The 22,000-nt window shown below is 45.4% G+C and overlaps 1 protein-coding gene across 2 annotated transcripts in view; it reads right to left on the bottom strand.

Moving 5' to 3' along the window:
* Positions 1 to 22,000, bottom strand: part of ARHGAP10 (Rho GTPase activating protein 10) — a 2,208,119-nt gene that overhangs the window by 947,161 nt on the left and 1,238,958 nt on the right. The gene's annotated exons all lie outside the window — the stretch shown is intronic.

Below are 22,000 nucleotides of genomic sequence, written 5' to 3'. Positions count from 1 at the left end.
CTTATCAAGAGCCAACTTGCCTTAAAACACTTCTAAAGACACTTTTACAGATTCAACATCAAGAATGGACTACCAGTCCCATAACTGCAGGAGTACTGGAACGAGGAAGAGGAGCAGAGTAATGCAGAGTGGAAAAGACCAGAGCGCATGCTGCGTTCCAGTTGTTGGAGTACAGTCCTGTAGCTGGGAGATTTAAATCCCAGCCACAGCTAATCAGGGCACCATGCTGGAAGGAGAAAACTGCTTCTCTCAGGACGCACCAACAGACCGTGGACCTGCAGAGGCTGTCATGGAGCCATCTGGCTCAGGAAGACAGAAATGGGAAGCTGACCTTGAGACCAGACGTGCTGCGAAATTGCCAGAAGTCAGCAAGGGCTCCTGGGTGTTTGCAGGTGTGGAGGGGCGGCCATGTCCTTACCGAAGCCGAACGGAAAGCGGAAGAGCCCAGCAGGAGCCGCAGGGAGCGTACCGGCCGAGGAACGAGGACAGAGAAAGAAGCCACGGAAGAGAAAAGAACGCCAGCAAGAGCCAGTGAGTTCCCTAAAGGGTATGTGAGGGATCGGCAATGCGAGACTCAAGACATTTAGCATTCTCAAGGTTCAATATTCTGTTTTAAAACAAATTAAGCAATAAACCCCAACTAAACCTACTCTACCATGGGATTTGCTACCTAATTTGGGATCCAAGGGAAAACCTCCTAATATTCAGAATACTAACCCTCACACTAAACAAAGATTTCAATAAACATAAAAACAACATAAATGAAAGGTTACCAAACAAACAGTATCTTGGATGACTTCTACTTATCCTGTGTAACACACAGGGACTGCATGGAGAAAGAGTGAATGCACATAATTTAGGGTAAAAAATAAATAAGCTGTCAAACAACTAACAGTACCCTAAACGAAGCACACCCTATCCCCGCCAGGGGTACTATCCCTAGGTCTGCGGTGGTGTGCGGCTTATCCAAAAGTTAAAAGGAGAGTCACTGTCCCTCTACTACAGCAGTCATTCCCGTTATCCAGTTAAAAAACACTCAATAGCCCAAAATAGGTGGCCCAAATGGGGTCTCCCTTTATCACACTCTCAACATCCCAGATGGGAATTTATTATGGTATTCAAACCTTTTATTCACCCACAAAGCAATATGTACAAAGGTGCACTATTGATGCTACGTGTTATTTAAAACTCAAAAGAGAGAGGAGCCGTGTCAAGCTGTGTCTTTGGGGCTCCATGTACCACCCAGGGAAAAAAGGGGTACTAGCTTAAAAACATACTCCTACTGCTTAAAGGATATAAAGGTAGCAGGGGGTCGACTGGTTCCGATGACTTAGGTTGTTTGTGTCATCATCTTCAGGACCAGTAGGTTTAGAGGAGTATTATTCTCTGTGATCCACAGTTCAATATATTGGTGATCGGTGCAGCCATCCCGTGACCTAAAAGGGGAAATGGACATGCATTCAGAAGGTTGCTAAAATCAGGGTCAGCTACTAGAGGTGCTATTGCCACAAAATAAAATTGTTCATAAGAGCCATAATTGTAGACGCAGCATAGACTACATATTCCAGGGTTTGCAGATTACCCATAATCCCACCCTAAAGGGCAATATGGAATTTAAATATAAATGAGAGTTTGTATTACCTTTCTGCCACTGCGTTGGGCGGGTGCAGGCTCGAGGAACGAGTTGCAGGCTGACACAATAGAGACTGCATTATTTGTGTGACTCGTGTCACTGTATTGGAAGGCGGGACAAAACAAGACAAAACGCATTTACTTCATATTGCTCCTATATTGTTGTAACCCTCCAGCAGAGAGATAGTGCTCATTCAAGGATAGCTGTAGTGAAAGTGCTCCCGGAATCGGGCATGCACTTATCTTAATCGGCTTTCTATTCCATAAGGCATAGACTACTCAGTGTCTGATTGCACTGTTGTGAACGGTTGCTAGGGAAATGCGCATGCAATGCACGTATTCATATGGGTTCCTCCCTAAACCCAGCCTAATCCTGGCTGAGGCAGTGTAGTAAAGGGCAGAGCCATTTGGACTGCGGTTTAATAATGCACGCTCATGGTGCCCTCTCAATATAAGGGGCCACGCCAGGCAGGTGCGGGCCATCTCAAGTGCCACTTGTATTAGCCTTCCACCTTGTAGCTAGCAACTACAGTTATTTTGAACAAGTAACCAGTCCCCTTTCCTAGCTTCAATGACACTGTTCTTCCGTGGTTATTCCAAGGTTGTAGTGCCGCTCTTTCCAGCCTTGGATAACCTTTGTAACCCCTGGTGTTGGAAGTCTCTTAGGGAACAGCTTCAAAAACTGAAATAATAGTGTTCAGTTCTTAGATGAGCTGGATATGCTGTAATAGGGTTTGGTCTATTGGCTTGGTCTGTACTTGTTCTCTGTTTAGCTTCTACTGCTTTTATAACATCTGCTTCATTGTTCGGGATGTTAGAAGAGATCAGTTTTCCAATAAAAACGTAACTAAGCACAAGTGAATTTGCTTTACCTTTGAACTGCCACCTCAAAGTTACACATTCCCACCTTTCGGTCAGCTTCTAGCCTTCACCGTACTCTGGAAACTGTCTCATGCGCAACTTGTCAAGATGTGAAAACTGTGCTTGTAATGCTATGAGAGAATCAATTAAGATTCAGCAGCTTTACTGGCAATGTTCTCCGTGTTAACAAGACCCACGCAACCGCTCGGCATCGGGTTATACTTAACGATGGGAAAAGAAAAGTCTTTAACACGCGGATGTTTCAGCTTGGATAATTTCATCGCATGTTACATTTCCCATGCTAATGTGACTTCCCACTTCTACGAACAAGTTTATCTTGCATAAATATGCTCACGAGTGATAATAAAGCTGGCTACTGTTACTGCCAAGGTATTTTGGTTGATTTGGAGTACAGAGCTTCAATTCCCCAACTCCACAATCACTGCGACTGTGGGCTGCTTGCGCTTCCCGGCTTGGTTTCTTCAACTACTACTGCTGCAGGCCCTCTTGGGACCCACACCCATCTGCTAAACAGGTGTCTCTGATCCAGCCTCATCAAAGGAGAGACTTCCCCTCTCCAGTTAACCTCGGCTTGCTTCTACACACAGGCCTTCGGTGGATGCAGGACTTCAACTCTGCATTCACTGCAATTAGGTGCACCTAGAAAGACTGCCTGTTTCTTCCAATGCTGCCACAGCCAAACAGGACTTGCGAGCACAGGACCGACTCAGAGCCTGCAGGTGAAATCTGCCCTTCCTCTGCTCCGGCGTCCCTTCCGTGTGAACTGCCAGCCTCGTAGTCTGCTCCTTCTACTTCTGTTGACCTTCCAGCTTCTTTCTCCTGCTCCTACCTTCAGCAGGCTTTTACGCCCCTCAGGTGGCTTAATTGGTTTCAGGTACAGGCCCTTAGAACCAATTGCCTGACCCTGCCAAAAGCTATTAGGCTTGCCTGCCTGACCCAAGCTCCTGCATGTCTCTTTAGCCCTCTTCTGCACAGTACCTAAGGGATTTTGGGACATGCAGTCCATTGTAGAAAGTTTCAATTTCCCTTTATCTTTAAAAGGATAAAGTAAAGATTTCGCTCCCACCTTGATGTCATTACAATATGAGTAAATATGTTTAACCTTTTTAGAGACAGATGGTGCAGTTTGCCACTCCTGTTGGCATATCTTTAGTATTGTGGAGGATATGGATTTTTAAGGTTATAGAAGATAGGTGCTTTAGGTTCGACACTAGAATTAAGTACTTCTCTAGATTTTAGCTTTTGACCCTTAGAAGGAGGCTGAGATATTAAAATGGCAATAAGCAAATTACTCCTCTAAGTTTGGGATAAACACATTTACCCACCATGAAAAGTACTGTGTTTTATCTGGTGAAATCCCCCCCACCTCCCTGGGCCCGGTCTTGACCCAGGTGATCCTCCTGTAGTACACCACCCCCTGGATAGGGATCAGGAAGCATCTGCCCTCTCCTGGCCCCCTAGGAGGAGACATTAGGCAGGGTTTTTGTGGGGGATCCACAGGATTTTTCACAGGAAGCAGGGACACTGAAAGCAAATAAATAAAACATGTGACTAAATGATTTGCAAGAGCAGGAAATACTGAACCTTTAATGAAAAGGGAAAACGAACAAGAAGTAAAAGACTTTAGGTTTTGCAAGTGTATGCAATACACACTGAAGGAAAGACCTGGCAGGATAGTGTACCAGGCAGATACTATGTTAGATAAAGCTGACTCAAGAGGATATTATAATTAAAATTGTGTGCAGAGCACACAGGAAAGAAAAGCCCTGGCAGGACAGTATACCATGCAATTGCAAGTGTGTGAAAGAAAGCCCTGGCAGGATAGTATACCAGGCAAGTGCAAGCGTGTTTTCATGGAAACGCCCTGGTAGAGAAATACACCGGGCAAAGACAAATTAAGCCGTATTCAAGACGTATATCAGCGCAAGGGGTTCTGAAAGGGATATATCAGCACCTACCAAAGGTTGTGTGAAACCAAGGTAACAAGAAGTGAAAACCTGGCAGGAGAATACACCAGGTATCCTAACGAGATAAGGATAAAGAACCAAGTTGCCTTGTGGATTAAGAGAAATTCAAGAAACTTATCTTTGAACATACAACAGAGGGAAGAGAAATCCATGGGAAGGGAACCACCCTCTGGAATAAGGAAATGTGTCCTTCTGGAACTTTTGTGTTAGAGGTAAGCATTCTTCTTTGAACATTTATAAACCACTTAAGGCCAAAGACAAGACCCTTTTCAGAGTTTATTTTGTTAGTGTGAGAGCTAGAATAGTACTTTGGACATGGGGCAGTTTTGCATTGGACATTCTGACATTGATAGGCCCTTAGTTTTGGTTTTAGGTAGGGAAATACCTCCAGTGCAGGGACAGAGTGGTATTTTCACCCTTGAATCCCTTGTGTCCGAGTCTCATTCCTAGCTCCGCGCACTGCCCTTTCAGCAAGTTTAAACGAGAAGGCAAGGGTTTCTTTGTATTTATGTATTTATTTCAGAGAACACATATTACAATAATATAATAGTGAAATGTGGAATTAACACAAGAACCGTCTGGTTCAGGGAAACTGAGACCATACAAAGGAGGCAATATGAGCTAACAGTTCTATAATTTACAGGAATTTGCAATGTGTTTAGATGAGCACAAGGTAGCAGATAGTTGGGTGTTAGGGAGTTGGTTGCACGATGCCATTAAGTTCCTGCATGCCTTAAAGCGACGCTTCTTAGCCCTGATCTTTAATCCGTAAATAGTGACAGTATCAAAAATATCTGGGGGAAGTGATTTCCAGTGTTATGCAGTAGGGAGGGTAAATGGGTGCAAGTTAGAGGCACTGCAGGGCAGCGGAGAACAGAGGTTGAACATGGCTTGTGATTGCAGAGTCTGAAAAGGCGACAATCAGGAGATGGAATTAGCTAGAGAAGGTGTTAGGCAGAAACCTGTACAGTTCCCTCTGGGACCACTGCAAAAGATGTAAGACTACAGGTGTTTGGCAGGAAACCCACTTGGTAGCATCCATGCACCACACAGATTCACTTGGTAGCTGTGGCTGAGCAGTCAGACTTCCCTCAAGAAGAGTTAGGCAGTATACAGAGTATTCACAATAGGTCAAGAGAACACAGTAGAACAAGTAAACACTGACCAGGGCTTGGTGTAAAAGATATAATTATTTATTTAAAACCACATCTAGAAAAACACACAGGCACTAATAGTAAGCAATTCAAAAACACGGTCACTAAAAGATATACACTCCCTTAGTAGAATATTAGACAAGTCTTAAGTAAAGCCCCACTTATTTTCAGACAGCCGTGAGCGGTTAACAGAGATGGCACTCTAATAATTCGTTTTAAAAAGGGAGAGAAAAGCAGAGAATAAATTGAAACAGATCCCAACACTTTTTCACGAACACACAAGAGGGAAAGGCAAAGTAACACTGTGAATTCAGAGTCAATAGGCTGGATCCGCTTTAAGAGGATCAAAACGAAATGTGTCCAAGGTCACACGGTTACAGTGCACAAAAGTCTTGTAACGGTTCAAAAAGGAGTTGGACCAAGGAAAGGGACCAGTTAGAGCAGGCTTGTCCAACCTTTTTGAATGTGGGGCCGAAGCATGAACTTTTTGTCACCCGGAGGGCCGGAGGGCCGGCAAGCCAAAAGTCAACACCCTCACCCAAAGCAGTATATTCAAAATCGATGGTGTGTGACTTTTGACACAATTGCATCACAGGCAGCGATAGCCATGCAGTCCCAAAGATGTGTCAGGGACAGTGATCAAAGGTTAGTTTGTTGTGATTTCTTCCACCAGTTTGTGATATTCTACTGAAACGGTGGGGGCGACCGAGCGTAGCAAGGGAGATATAACGATCTAGGGAGGGTTTGGGGGGGTTCCCCCCCCAAGATTTTTTTCCAAATATGGGGATGAAATGGTGCATTTTACAGCAGGAAAAGTGACCAAAAAGCCATAAGTTTACAATCAGTTCTAAAGGGGAACATGTACATTCCATGTCACCAACAGCAGACAAGAACATTGTAGAACACCACATTTTAATGATCAATGTGTCCTCAGTGTAAGACAGCACTGTCACTGATGTAACACATTGGCATGCTGGTTGGGCCCAAAATATGCCCCTGTAGCAACATGTCTATGCTGGCTGTTCCCAATTTAGGCCAGCATTGTCCTGTACAAAGCATGATTGATGCTGCCTGAGCATGTGCAGTGTGCCCAATACATATGCCAACTTATCTCTGTAATACACATTCATTACTTCTTTGTTAATGATTGATGCTGCCTGTGCAGTGTGCCCAATACATATGGCAGCTTATCTCTGTAATACACATTCATTACTTCTGTGGTAATGAAAGAAGCATAATCCCATTCAAAAGATAAACTGTTGAAAATTGATCACCCAAAGGTGAACCCAATTGAAGAAACGCGATGCGAGCCCAATCTAAAAGTATGAAGGACTTTTTTTATTGCATGATTAGTCACTTGTAAAGTTGCAACTTGTAAAGCATTCAGCACAGTTAAGAATAATTCTAACACTGAACATATTTTCAGTGTGACACTTGGCATTGTTTTTGCTTGCACAAATGCTCAATATCCGCTGGCACACTTGATGTGGCAATGCGGAGTATTCCAGATAGGTGTCCATCTGTCAAAAGTGATCTTGATTTAGTTTTTATGCTCTTCAATCTTGAGAAAAGCTGTTCACAGCAATACGTGCTGCCAAAAAGTGCAATGAACCGAAGTGCATGATTAGACAGATTTGGGAAAGAGTCCCATGTAATGTATTTACTATAAAATGTATGTAGGGTATGTTCAGAAAAGGCTCTCTTCAGGTCACCATTACTTTGCATGTCAATTAATTCCATTTGAAACATGTCAGGAGCATTGGTGACATTAGTACCAAACGGATCTGCAAAAATCTTCAGCTCATCACTGTGCTCCCTGAAATCTGAAAATCGGTTTTTAAATTCATTCAAAAGATTCCCAACCAGTGCCGAATACTTGTCATGGTTGATGCTGTGAGCAGATCTGGTCATCAGTACTGTGAAATGAGTAGCATTTTTTTCATTCAGCTGTTTCTGAAACAATTCCAGCTTATGAACAAAGGATTGGATGTGCTCATACAGCTTGTTCACAAACTGTTCCTTCCCTTGCAGTTTTATATTCAGGTCTGAAAGATATTTTGTTATGTCAACAAGGAATGCCAAGTCATTCAACCAGCTCGCATCCTCCAAGAAGGTGACATCTTTCCCTTTGTTCGTCATGAATGTTTTAATTTCATTAAGCAGTGACCAGAATCTGGATAGTGTGGCTGCCCTGCTAAGCCAACGAACTTGGCAAAAGTAGATCACATCATCATGGTCTGCTCCCATCTCCGCAAGAAATGCTTGGAACTGTCTATGGTTGAGCCCTTTTGCCCTTATGAAATTCACTGTAGAAACAACCTTTTCCATCACATGCGTCATCTCCAAGGCCTTTGCGCACAGTTGTTCCTGGTGAATGATGCAGTGATGCGTGATGACATTCTGGGGAACTGACTTTGCCATTAAACTGACAAATCCATTGTGTTTGCCGATCATAGCAGGGGCCCCATCAGTTGTCAGACCACAGAGTTTGTCCTCTGGCAGATTGAATTTCAACAAGACACGTTTCACTTCATTGAAAATGTCTTGTCCTGTTGTTTTGCCTTTCATTGAACATAGGTCAAGTAGCTCCTCAACAATTTGGAATTCTTTGGTCACTCCTCGTACAAAGATTGCCAGTTGGGCGGTATCACTCACATCTGTGCTTTCATCCACCCCCAAGCTGTAAAACTGACAGGCACCCAATCTTTTCGTCAGTGAGTCTGCAATGTTTGATGATAGGTCATCTACTCGTCTAGCAATTGTCTGATGTGAGAGACTGATTTTCTCCACCATTGCTTGTTTGTCAGGGAATGCCACAGATGTCAATATTCCCAAGCAATCTTTGACAAATTCTCCATCGGACAATGGTTTCCCTCTCCTCGCTATGGCCTCGGATATCAAGTAACTTATCTTGGTTGCTGCCTCAGAGTTCTGTCTGCCAGCTTTGAAGAACGACTGTTGCCCGATCAGGGCCTGCTTCAGCGAGTTCGCCCGATCAATCCTAATCTGGCCAATCAGGTTGTCAAATTCAGTGGCATGTTTTGTGGTATAATGCCGCTTGACATTGTATTCCTTGTAGACAGCTACTTTTTCCTGGCAAATGAGACACAAGATGTTCCCCTTTTGTTCACACACAAAGAAATCCTTGGCCCAACTATCCTTGAAAACACGACATTCAGCATCAATCTTTCTTTTCTTCTGATTCGCCATCTATTGAGAGTTGGGTAGGTTTTAGTCATATGAAAGCTACGTTGTCACAGGCCCATTACAATAAAATCAATTCAAACTTACTTGTATTGCTAAGTAATAATGTAGTGGTTATAATATAGGCAGAACATTGGGCCACACTGTATGGCATGATTAAAAAAGCCTCACTCATACTATTGTCCCACAAATCTATAACAATGCCTGTAGAGAAGCAGTGTTTGGCACGTGATATACAAGTCAGTGGGGGTGGGTGCGGACACAGGCTGTGGCACCCTTGTGATGCTACTTAAATATGAATTAATGCTAAGGAATGCTCTTATTCTCACGTGGCAGGCAGCCAGAGGGAGATAAAACACTAAAATGCCACAGAAAAAATAGTAATTGCTCTGTCAGCTTTGTTCTAACGCACATAAACTCAGAGAACAACATGTTTTATTTGTTACGGCGTGCTAGTTGCCAGAGTCTTCCAGTTTTGTAGTACTGCAAATTAAAGGCAAGGCTATTACCAGTACACATAATGTCATTGTATAAGTGGGAAGGCGCAATTTCTTTCACAATGCTTTTTTCCCCAAAGTATATATGACCATGACCAAAGCCCATGACCCCTACTTTTGCCTTTGGCCCACTCTTTGCCACTCCTAAATTTGAATCCTGATGACACCACTAGATTGACCAACTATGGCGGCTCATGAGGAGCAGGGGGCAAAATTAGTGAGCTGCAACTAGATCCATTTCAGCCTATATGTCTGCTACCATAGGTGACTGGTCCAGGGGGCACCATAGGCAGTAACAGTCCACCGCCACGGCCCAGAAATAAAATAACTCGGGTCCACGTACCCCACAAACACTGAACACATTTCCTACAAGAATGGATCACCATATGTATCATTAATATCTTTGTGTATAGATCCATATTGTCAAATTACTATGAGTGGAAGCAGACGTCCAAGGGCATTTAATCAAAAGGGAAACACTGCACAGCGAAAGGAAACAAAAACAAGTTCCAGAAGATACACAGGCTGCTAGTAGGCTTCTGTACACCTGTCATCTCCCTGAGGCGCTGCATGTGTCTGTTTCTGAGGGCCTGCTCTCTGGCACTGGGTGGTACAATGTCCACCTTTGTGCAGTCCATGAACCAATTACTCAAGACTACCATATCATGGAAATTACCAACTACACCCACTGATTTGGTATGTGAACATTGCATTGATGATACCCAGAAGGTGCATGATGGTGCCATAATGCACGTTCCATCAAGGTGTCCCACATCACGATAACGGAGCAATGGAAAACGGCGGATAGCATTGGCAGATAGTCTTGGAAGCAAGGCCACGCAGAGCAACAGAGGTTTAAATCTGAGATCCGCACTTAGAAACCGAACTCAGGTATTACATTTAGCTTATAAAAAAACAATTAAATAAAATGCTACCATATGGAAATATGTCAAGTTGAATGGGACATGTTGGCGCAAGATTGTCCCAACTCACAAAACACATGTGACACTAAGTTGAACACTGCAACTACAAGAGTGAATATTTATCCCAAATCATATATGTTTGGGGACTTAAGGCTTCACCCTAAGGTACCCTGGCTAGTCCAGACATGGACATGGCCCAACCAACATTGCGGAAATAAATCAATTAATCGGGTCCACGGACCCGACAAACATTGAATAAATTAATAAATAAATTGGCCCGTGGCCTGTTACTGCCTCTGGTGCCCCCTGTAAGGGGGCACCAGAGGCAGTAACAGTCCCCCACCACGACACATAAATCGGGTCCAAGGACCCGACAAACATTGTGCTGCCTACAATGCACTGGGCCTGTAACTGCCTCTGGTGCCCCCTGTAAGGGGGCACCAGAGGCAGTCACAGTGCTCCGTTGCCACGGCCCACATTATTTATTAATTTATTCAATGTTTGTCGGGTCTGTGGACTCGATTAATTTATTTATTTCCGCAATGTTGGGCCCAACCAACATTGCGGAAATAAATAAATTAATCGAGTCCACAGACCCGACAAACATTGAATAAATTAATAAATAAACTGGGCCGTGGCCCGTTACTGCCTCTGGTGCCCCCTTACAGGGGGCACCAGAGGCAGTAACATTCCCCCACCACAGCACATAATTCGGGTCCAAGGACCCAACAACATTGTGCTGCCGAAAATGCACTGGGCCTGTAACTGCCTCTGGTGCCCCCTGTAAGGGGGCACCAGAGGCAGTCACAGTGCTCCGTTGCCACGGCCCACATTATTTATTAATTTAGTCAACGTTTGTCGGGTCCGTGGACCCGATTAATTTATTTATTTCCGCAATGTTGGGCCCAACCAACATTGCGGAAATAAATAAATTAATCGGGTCCACGGACCCGACAAACATTGAATAAATTAATAAATAAACTGGGCCGTGGCCCGTTACTGCCTCTGGTGCCCCCTGTAAGGGGGCACCAGAGGCAGTAACATTCCCCCACCACAGCACATAATTCGGGTCCAAGGACCCAACAACATTGTGCTGCCGAAAATGCACTGGGCCTGTAACTGCCTCTGGTGCCCCCTGTAAGGGGGCACCAGAGGCAGTCACAGTGCTCCGTTGCCACGGCCCACATTATTTATTAATTTAGTCAACGTTTGTCGGGTCCGTGGACCCGATTAATTTATTTATTTCCGCAATGTTGGGCCCAACCAACATTGCGGAAATAAATAAATTAATCGGGTCCACGGACCCGACAAACATTGAATAAATTAATAAATAAACTGGGCCGTGGCCCGTTACTGCCTCTGGTGCCCCCTTAGAGGGGGCACCAGAGGCAGTAACATTCCCCCACCACAGCACATAATTCGGGTCCAAGGACCCAACAACATTGTGCTGCCGAAAATGCACTGGGCCTGTAACTGCCTCTGGTGCCCCCTGTAAGGGGGCACCAGAGGCAGTCACAGTGCTCCGTTGCCACGGCCCACATTATTTATTAATTTAGTCAACGTTTGTCGGGTCCGTGGACCCGATTAATTTATTTATTTCCGCAATGTTGGGCCCAACCAACATTGCGGAAATAAATAAATTAATCGGGTCCACGGACCCGACAAACATTGAATAAATTAATAAATAAACTGGGCCGTGGCCCGTTACTGCCTCTGGTGCCCCCTGTAAGGGGGCACCAGAGGCAGTCACAGTGCTCCGTTGCCACGGCCCCTGTAAGGGGGCACCAGAGCCAGTCACAGCCCACATTATTTATTAATTTAGTCAACGTTTGTCGGGTCCGTGGACCCGATTAATTTATTTATTTCCGCAATGTTGGGCCCAACCAACATTGCGGAAATAAATAAATTAATCGGGTCCATGGACCCGACAAATGTTTAACAAATAAATAAATAAACTGGGCCGTGGCCCGTTACTGCCTCTGGTGCCCCCTGTAAGGGGGCACCAGAGGCAGTCACAGTGCTCCGTTGCCACGGCCCCTGTAAGGGGGCACCAGAGCCAGTCACAGCCCACATTATTTATTAATTTAGTCAACGTTTGTCGGGTCCGTGGACCCGATTAATTTATTTATTTCCGCAATGTTGGGCCCAACCAACATTGCGGAAATAAATAAATTAATCGGGTCCACGGACCCGACAAATGTTTAACAAATAAATAAATAAACTGGGCTGTCACGTACCAAAAAAAAAAAAAAAAAAAGAAAACAGAAAACTTACCAGGCCTCGCTTGGTCACGTAATGCTCGGCTGGGCTGGGCTGGGCTGGGCTGGGCTGGGCTGGGCTGGGCTTGGCTGGGCTGGGCTGGGCAGGAAAAGAAGTGTGAAGGTGGTGCCGGCACGGTATACCTTACCTTCACTCCGCCCATAAACATGACGTATGTGATTTCCATTGGCTGAGAAACAGCCAATGGAAATACTGTGACCATGCAAGGTTTTCTTTTTTTTTTAATATGACGTACCTTGCATGGCAACAGTATTTCCATTGGCTGTTTCTCAGCCAATGGAAATCACAACCCATGCCGGCTTGTTTGTTAGTATTTCCTTTGTTTGTTTGTTCGGCCTCGCGGGCCACATGAAATGGCTCGGAGGGCCGCATTGTGGCCCGCGGGCCGTAGGTTGGACAACCTTGAGTTAGAGGGTCAAGGCGGCCAGCCCAGTCCAAAAGGTTAAGGAGTTATTATTACCTTGTTGCAATCTTTAGAAAGGGAGGCCTGGCGGACACGGTACCTTAAAGTGGTGAGACCGATCCAGCAGGGTCAGTTGTTCCTGGCAGCGGGTGCAAGTCGGTGCTTCGTCCGGAGGAAGAGAGGATCTCGTCGTGGAGGAAGACAGGAGTCTGTTGCACTGCCAGGGAAGAAACCAGTCGCAGAGTTTCTCAGGTACAAGGAGCGGTCCGGTGATTCGCGGTTCAGTGGTGAGTGGCTATCCGGCTGCCGGGGTGCTTGGCAAGGGCAGTTCGACCACAAACCAGGCTGGGGTGCGAAGAAAGACGGTAAACTGGTTGTGCCCACCAGTCAGGGGAAGAAGTCTCTCCAGCCGGGAGATCTTCTCTGTCGTCGGGAAGTGGTGAGTCGGTTCCGCAGGGCTCCACAGGTGGTGTCGTCGTGTTAGGTCGGCTCAGCTTCTCCCTCGTCGGATTCTCAGGTCCTGTGGCGACTTCTGAAGTTCCGGTCCCCAAAGCCCTGCTTTTATGCAGAAAACCCCCATTCACTCAGCCTAGCTGTCACTCAAACATGCTAAGTGGTGAGCCGGCCGGCTCACCACTTGGGCCAATCACACAAGAGTGCGACCTGAGTTACCAAGGTAACTCGGTCCAGGGTGCCTAAACCCCCTCCCACACCACCTGTGGTACCCAGACAGAGTGGCACCACTTTTGGAGGCTTCTGTGGAGAAGCCCGCCAAAAAAGTGGAACAAAGGGCTCGACTTGGGTTGGAGTCACAGAAGAGAACACAAACGCAATTTTAGAATCGAGTTTTGGCAAAAAATACCAACCGGAGAATTAATATTAATTAAATAAACCGGCGGTATGTTCGAGGCTATGAGAATTAAATAATTAAAGTTGGTAGCCTCGAACAATGGGAAAATCCCATAGGAAAATATTCGCGGTCGAATATAAAAAGTAGTTCCCACTGCCACCAGCCAAAACTCGATCAGGGGGGACGGAGACGTGCCCCCTCGACTAACAGACCCCGGGGCAACCAAATTGCCCCGACCAGTACGTCCACAATATGATGGTTTGTACTGGTTTCTGTTAATAATTTGGGGCTAGTAAAGCCAATGGTGACTTTACATGCACTGGGAGACAGTAGTCAGTCCCAGGGTATGGAGTCTATGGTGGGGTGTCACTATGACACCCCGGTGTTACTGCACGGAGGGTGCTGTGTAACACACATAGGAAAAACACAGGAGACCCTATGGAGTAAAGGACCCCATAGCCCATAAAACACATTACCAATCAAAGGAATACCATTAATCATGTCCAAGAGTGGGAGAAAAAGAGTCTCACTCTTGGCAGGAGGAAAAAAACAAACTCCAGAAATCCAGCAAAGCTGCTGGGGGACTCACTAGGTTAGGAAATTCAGCCTAAAGAGAGAATTCTCCCTAACGGAAGGGAGGGAGGGAGGCAGAGTCCATGGTTAGATTTACAGACCTGGAGGAAGAATGTGTACAAAGATTGGTGTTACTTTGGAGAACCTCCTTGCTCAGGTAGAGTGAACAGAAGTAAATGAAGAACATGGGAGGATGAAGCAAGTACATATTGCAAAGGTCAGTGTTTTGTAGATTGAGGAAATGTAATGGAAGGGTGGTCTCATGAGCATGATGGTGCAATAGGCTAGCCTGTTGAAGAGAAGAGTTGAAATCAGCATATTTGTGGAGTGATAGGTGAGGTGGGGACAGATTTTGGCGATGGCTATCGTGGCAATGGAATAAATAAAACAGAGTTTGAGATGGTGTTTCTTTTTTTCAAGATCTGTTTATTGAAGCAAACAAGAAACAACCCAAAACTATGAATTTCACTCACGTCAAAGATAGGCCTCTGCTTTTGAATGTCCAGAAGAACTGCAGTCACTTCTAATCAACCTTTTAAATATCTTAACAAGCAATACTTATGAATAAACCTCCAACCCACCCCACGTAAAAGGATCAACAGGGGCTGGGGGTGAGAGGAGGAAGGGAGGGAGATCTGGCAGGTGTAATGGGTCAGAAATGAGAGGCGGACACAAGTTGCAGTATTCTCATTGTCAGACGGAAAAGGGTTGGAAAAACGCGTAAGGAACTAGAACTAAGAATCTCCCTGTGTCAAGTAATTAATAACTTGGAAACCGTCCTTTTGTCAAAAATCTTCTAAACTTACCCTCACACTAGAAACAGACAACCAACGATGCAAGGACATTTCTCTGACGTACATTTCGTGAAAGGTGTTCATAATCAAAAACATAAAAAATAAATTCAAAAGTATTTTCCAAGGAGAAAACATTAAAGCAGAGTATAAATCACTTTCCCTGGATTTTTAGGAGTGTCTCTTTATCCACCAATTCCTTAGGGGTTTTACACTGGATTCAGAACGTTCTTGTTCACACAATATCTTCCAAAGCATCCATCAATACCTGTGTAGCAAAAGTGTCTTTCTTGAGCAACAATCTCTTTATATTGAATTCACAGGGTTCTTGTTCTGTAAACTTAAAGATTTGGCTGGTGTACTTTCCAATTTCCCTGGTACTCTTCCTTGCCTGGTATTTTGTATCACTGTTAAACATCTGTTGGATTGCATGGTATACTCCTCTACCAGCAATCCTGCCACAATGTTACAGTCTTTTCACAATTTCAGTGGACTGCCTGGTATACTGCCCTGCCAGGTATCTTTCCCCTAAACTTCAAATGCCTGGTGCCTTCTCTTTACCAGGACTTCTCTAGTGGTTTTACAGTAACTTTCAATATCTCACATCAGCGTCTGCTTAGTTCAGTCTAATGTATTTGCTTAGGTTAACACTTGTTTCAGTTCCCACATTGACATCTCATGCATATGTAATTATTCAGATTTCGTTGTTGCACTTTTTCCTGTCGGTATTCAAATCTTCTTTCTCTTAAACCTTGTTCTAATATTAGGTTTCGCCTGTGTTTAAATCGCCTTTGAACATTGTCCAAAATATCAATTTCACATACTTCATTCACTTGCTTTTTTGTCAGTACACCCAGGCTCCCTAATGACTCTGGGCTGACTCACTGGTGCTTCGTGGTGTCCCCAATTTATGGCGTGCCTCTGTGAAGCTTCCTCCCTGGATTTGCTTCCCAGGTGATGCATGTGTCTCTTCAGCGTTCCCTGCGGTCTGTGTGTACTCGCTGACTTCCTTCCGTAGCCTGGACCGGAGCATGCCGCTTCCTGACTTGACTGTACCTCCAGGAGCTCTGCTGTGCTTCCCGGTGCTCACGTGGTTCTTCAGCTATGCTTGCCTTACTTATCCTTCTTTCCCACCACGCCAGTGTCTGTAAATCGCGTTCAGGAGCAGCCGCATGAACATGCACGCCTTATCCTCTACCGTTCTCTCCCGTACTGCTTTTCCAAATGCTGTGGTTGCCATTTTTAAATGTCCCGGGCAATTTAGTGTGAAGGGAACTAGTCCGCACGTTGATCTTTGGACTTTGCTTTATCTGCATTAACTCTTCCCTCCCATTCTTCGTCTCAGTACTTGAGGCTTTATGGGAGTTGAAGTCCAAAATGAAAATTTTCAAAAATTTCACATACAGAAATGTTAAAACAGAAGACTTTTTCTGTGTGTTGTGAATGTTGAAGATATACATGGAGTTTTGTTTTAAGAGACATAAGGGAAGGGATTTCTGATTTTCACTATAAAACTTAGATGTTATAGGGTCTTTATTAGGAAAAAGGGCGAATACCACATCTAATCTAATGGAATCATCCCTTCTCCCCAGTAGTTGTCCCCTCCACTGTGATCCTCCCTCATAACCACCCCCAGGGTCAGGATCAGGCAGCCACCGCCGTCCCCTAGCCACATGGGAAGAGGTCACTGCCGGAGAATCAGTGATGAGTCCATCAGATTCATCACACAGGGCAACCGTCCACATTCCTCCTACAAGTAATACTACAAATGTCAATCTTTATCTTCAGGTGACAAACTCAACCACAGGTGGAAAACCCTACCCGCCTCTCAGGCAAACATATGGTACAATTATTCTGCACAGCTAAAGAGAAGCCCAACACAGAACAAGGTGTAACCACAGTTGGCCCGCTACCAGAGGCCAACTTCCCCCAAGCATGTCTTTTCAATTCTACTCCACCCAAGAAGGGGCTAGCAGGGCCGGGTTCAGAGAGACCTATCCTGGCCCCAAGGGACACCCTCAGCCTTGCCCAGTACCAAAGAGAGGCTTCAACCCCATGATTGTTTTTTGTCAAATGAGACCTGCACCTCCTGCCTATTTTGCATAGCTCTACATAGACAGGAAACAACAAAAGTCTCCTTTCCTTAAAATGAATCTTTGTTTTGCTTCGCAACTTGTTTAAGCTCTACATAGCAAAAAAAGAGACGAATTTTGTTCAGATTATCGGTAGGGTTCATTGCATCTGCGATTTTTGAAAGTACTATCCTGGGTGCTGTTTGGTCATGTCATTTTGCAACAAAGAATCCCTGGATTAGCCACCTGTAGATAGAACTTAAGGCTGCAGGGAATTCGCACCGGTGTGCTTCATCATCCTTGGTCATCAGTTGATCGGGACATGACAAAAATACTTGCAAATAAATCTTCAAAATAATTATTGTGCAGAATGTATGCAAGAGTATAAGCAAAAATGTGTTTCCATTACTGTAGTCTCGTAATTTTACACAGTGTCGTTTAGAAATGTTCTATTTAAAATTGGTCACAGACAGGGCAATTGCTTGGGGTCTGTAACATTTCTTAAGATTGCAATAAGAACAAGTGCAATCTAATTTTAAGGACTGTGCCTAGCTTTAATAGTAAATGAGTGGATGTGTTGTAGTTTACATAATGGATAATATATATATATATATATATATATATATATATATATATATAACAATGCATTACTTACCGTAAAAGCATTTCTGATGGTTGTATCTGCTTAGATTCACATGCTGTGCATAGTCTGACATACAGTGGTCACTGCGGAGTATTGCATTTTGTTTTTCGTAGTCGAAAAGGGGACATCGACAAGGCGTGTCTGTAACACTATCCCTATAGTGACGTGCGGTGTACCCACAATCCCTCACGCGTCGAGGTCCCTCTGTTTGTATTTTCTCTGCCCCGAGGGAGCCTTCTAGACGTGAGTGAGTACAGAAAAGAGAGATATAAAAAGATGTCTATGTTCCTTCCATCCGAGCGGGGAGGAAGGATGGGCGCATGTGAATTTAAGCAGATACAACCATCAGAAATGCTTTTACGGTAAGTAATGCATTGTCTTCTGATGTTTGTTAATCTGCTTAGAATCACATGCTGTGCACAGACTAGCGAGCAGTACCCGGAGTTGGAGGTGGGTTGTGAGAAGGAACAGTAGAGAAAAGATGTCTTAATACTGCTTGTCCCACCTGGGAATCAGTTCTAGAGTGGGCATCTAGACAGTAGTGTTTTGTAAAGGTGTGTACAGAACTCCAGGTTGCCGCTTTGCAAATGGACTCAAGGGGAACATTTGCAATGAATGCTATGGATGCCCCAGTGCCTCGAGTAGAGTGTGCTCTTGGCTTGAAGGGTAGTTCTCTCTTAGCAAGAGTGTAACAGAGAGTGATGCATTGAACAATCCATCTAGATATAGTGGACTTTGAGACTGCATCTCCTTCTCTTCCTGCTGCCACCGAGACAAAGAACGGATTAGTCTTTCTCAGTGGTCTAGTTCTTTCCATATAAAACATGACAGCTCTGCACACATCAAGTGTATGCAGGCTTTTTTCTCCCAAATTTGAAGGGTTTTGAAAGAACGTTGGTAGTTCTATTGGCTGGTTGACATGGAATTTCGAGATGAATTTCGGTGCAAACTTCGGGTGTGTGCGTAGAACCACCTTATCTTTGTGAACCGTTACAAAGGGGTCTAGAACAGAAAGAGCCTGTAGTTCACTTACTCTCCTAATGGAGGTGATAGCTATTAGGAAGGCAGTCTTAAGAGTGAGGTCTTTAAGAGCTGCCTTGTGCATGGGTTCAATGGGTGAGCCCATGAGCCTGGTAAGTACCACATTTAGGTCCCAGCCGGGAGCTGGGTTTGCTATCGGAGGGTGTATTCTCTTTACCCCCTCCATAAAGGCTTTAATAACTGGGACTTTCCACCATGACACTTTAAGTTGGGAAGTGGTGTATGCAGAAAGTGCCGCTAGGTGGACTTTAATAGAATTGAATACTAGACCTGAGTCCACTAAATGGGTCAGGTACAGAACAATTTGTGTGGGAGAGCAGTCGACAGGGTTGATGTTTCTTCCTCTACACCAGATGACAAATCTCTTCCATTTGCTAGAATAACAGTGACAAGTGTTAGGCTTTCTAGCCTCCCTGAGGATGTCCATGCATCTCTGCGGGAGTTGTAAATGTTCAAATTCTATGATTTCAGGAGCCAGGCTGCTAAGTTCATGGTCTGAGGGCAGGGATGCAGTGTCCTGCCCTTGTCCTGTGACAGCATGTTGTACGGGCAGGTAAGTTTCAATGGAGGAGATAGAGACATCTCCATCAGGTGAGCGAACCCTGGCTGCAGGGCCCACATAGGGGCCACTAGTATCATGGTAACTTGTTCCTGGTGCATCTTGTGCACAATCTTGTTGAGAAGGGGAGTCGGAGGGGGGGGGGGAGCGTAAACAAATTTCCCTGACCATGGAATCGATAGACCGTTCCCCTTGGATTGGTTCTGGAGGTACCTGGAGGCGTAATGTTGGCATTGTGAGTTCTCCAGAGTTGCGAACAGGTCTATTTCTGGGAATCCCCATTGTGTGAAAATGTCGAAGACAATCTCTTCGTGTAAACGCCATTCGTACTCTGAGGGCAGAGGGAAGTCTCTGCTGAGTTTGTCTGCTAGCAGATTGAGTTCCCCTGGTACATGTTGTGACAGTAGGAACATGTTGTGTCTGACAGCCCACTTCCAGATGTTCTGGGACAGCTTGGACAGTCCTGGAGAGTGAGTGCCCCCTTGTTTGTTGATGTAGTACATGGCTGTGGTGCTGTCCGTGAGGACCATCACTGTCTTCCCTTGTAGGTGTGCCTGGAAGGCTTTTAGTGCCTTGAACACAGCCATTAGCTCCAGTAAGTTTATGTGCTTGGATGCTACGCTCAGAGTCCAAAGTCTGTGAGCAGTCTGATGGGATAGGTGAGCCCCCCATCCTGTGAGGGATGCGTCTGTGGTTAGAGTGGCTTCCACTGCGGGGGTGGCGAATGGTTTTCCTATTACCAGGTTTTCCTTCGACCACCACCGTAGCGAGAGAACCAAGGCCTGCGAGACCACCACTAGATCGTCCCATTGTCCGCTGGCCTGACACCACTGGCTGTTGAGCCACTCTTGCATTGGGCGCAGGCGCGCGTGGGGTACCAAATAAATACATAACGCCATCATTCCCAGCAAGCGCATTGCTTTGCGTACCGTCACCTCTCGACCTGCCACATATTGAGGGATCTGAAACAGCATGTTTTGGACCCTCTCATTGGGGGAAGACGAGGCCGTCCTTTGTTCGAATTAGAGCCCCTAGGAAATGTTTGACTTGGCTGGGGTCTAGGCTGGACTTCTTCTCGTTGATGGAGAAGCCCAGTTGGAACAAAAAGGTCTACAGTCTTTTGGGTATTTGAGAAGCATGTTTCGTAAGAATCCCCTGTTATGAGCCAATCGTCGAGGTAAGGGTATACTGGGATGGACAACTTGCGCAGGTGGGCCGCTGCCACTACTTTCGTGAATACCCTCGGTGCTGATGCTATCCCGAAGGGTAGCACTCTGAACTGGTAGTGTTTGCCCTCTATCATGAACCTGAGGTATTTTCTGTGGGCTGGCAACATTAAAATATGAAAGTATGCATCTTTCATGTCCGGTGTTGTCATGTAATCTCCTTGTGATAGCAGGGGGATCACTTCCTGTAAGGTCACCATACGAAACATTTGAGGTTTGACAAATTTGTTTGCTGGGCGCAGATCTAATACAGGGCGCATGGTTAAGTCCTTTTTGGGTACAAGGAAGTACACTGAATAAATACCTTCCGTTACCCGAGATAGAGGCACAACCTCTATAGCTCCCTTTTCCAGTAGCTAGTCCACTTCTTGCAGAAAGATGGCGAGGTGTTCTGGTGTCATGTGTCGTCCCCTTGGGGGTCTGTACGTTGGGGAACTGTTGAATTCTATACAGTAGCCGCGGGCTATGGTTGATAGTACCCAGCGGTCTGATGTTATTCCCTCCCATGCTGGAAGAAAGGATGTTAACCGGCCCCGACCGGCGATGCATGGGAGGGGACCCGAATCTTCGAGTCATTTGGTGTTGGTGGCGTGGGAACCTCGAGGGGTGGAAGCCCAACCCCTCCCTTTGCCACGGCGTTGTCCTCTCTGGTTGTATTGCCCACTGGTGCCTTGGTTAGAGGACCAGTTGTTTGCAGAGTATTGCTGCTGCTGATTTTGCTGCTGGCGTTGGCCTTGAAGAAAGCACCGATTTGCCATAGCCACGTTTGTTAGGAGGCCTAGAAATCTGGTCTAGGGTTTTGAATGTGTCAAACTCTTTCTTTGCCATTTCTAGTGCCTCATCAACCGCCTTTCCAAAGAGATTGCCATCTTATATAGGCTTGTTGATTAGAGATGCTTGTGTTTCAGGTTTAAACCCCGAATTACACAGCCAGACATGGCGTTTGAGGAGTATTCCTTGGACTAGGGAACGGCCAGCCGTTTCTGCAGCATCCAGAGTGTTTTTCACGATGCTTTGGTTGACTAGGGTCCCTTCAGTAATCGTGGCCACAAGCCCTGTACGTAGGTGTTCCGGTACCTCCTCGTCGTCCTTACGTAGCTTGCTCCATTGTGCATCTGCGTAACTTGCTAGCAAGGAGTTGTTGTTTGCAATCCTTGCGGAAAAAGCAGCGGAGGCTTCCCTAGGGCATACCATTTTTTACCCTCTTTATCCGGTGGTGCTTCGCTGGTAGACAGCGGGACCCCTGCTCTTTTCCTTGTATTTGTCACCACGAGGGAGTCTGGTACAGAGTGGCCCCTGACGT

Source organism: Ambystoma mexicanum, chromosome 6q (genome assembly GCF_040938575.1).
Source record: "Ambystoma mexicanum isolate Mex_15411 chromosome 6q, UKY_AmexF1_1, whole genome shotgun sequence".
NCBI classification, from domain to species: Eukaryota; Metazoa; Chordata; class Amphibia; order Caudata; family Ambystomatidae; genus Ambystoma; species Ambystoma mexicanum.
The sequence above is the reverse complement of the archived record's forward strand: the minus strand, read 5'-3'. Positions and strand labels throughout refer to the sequence as shown.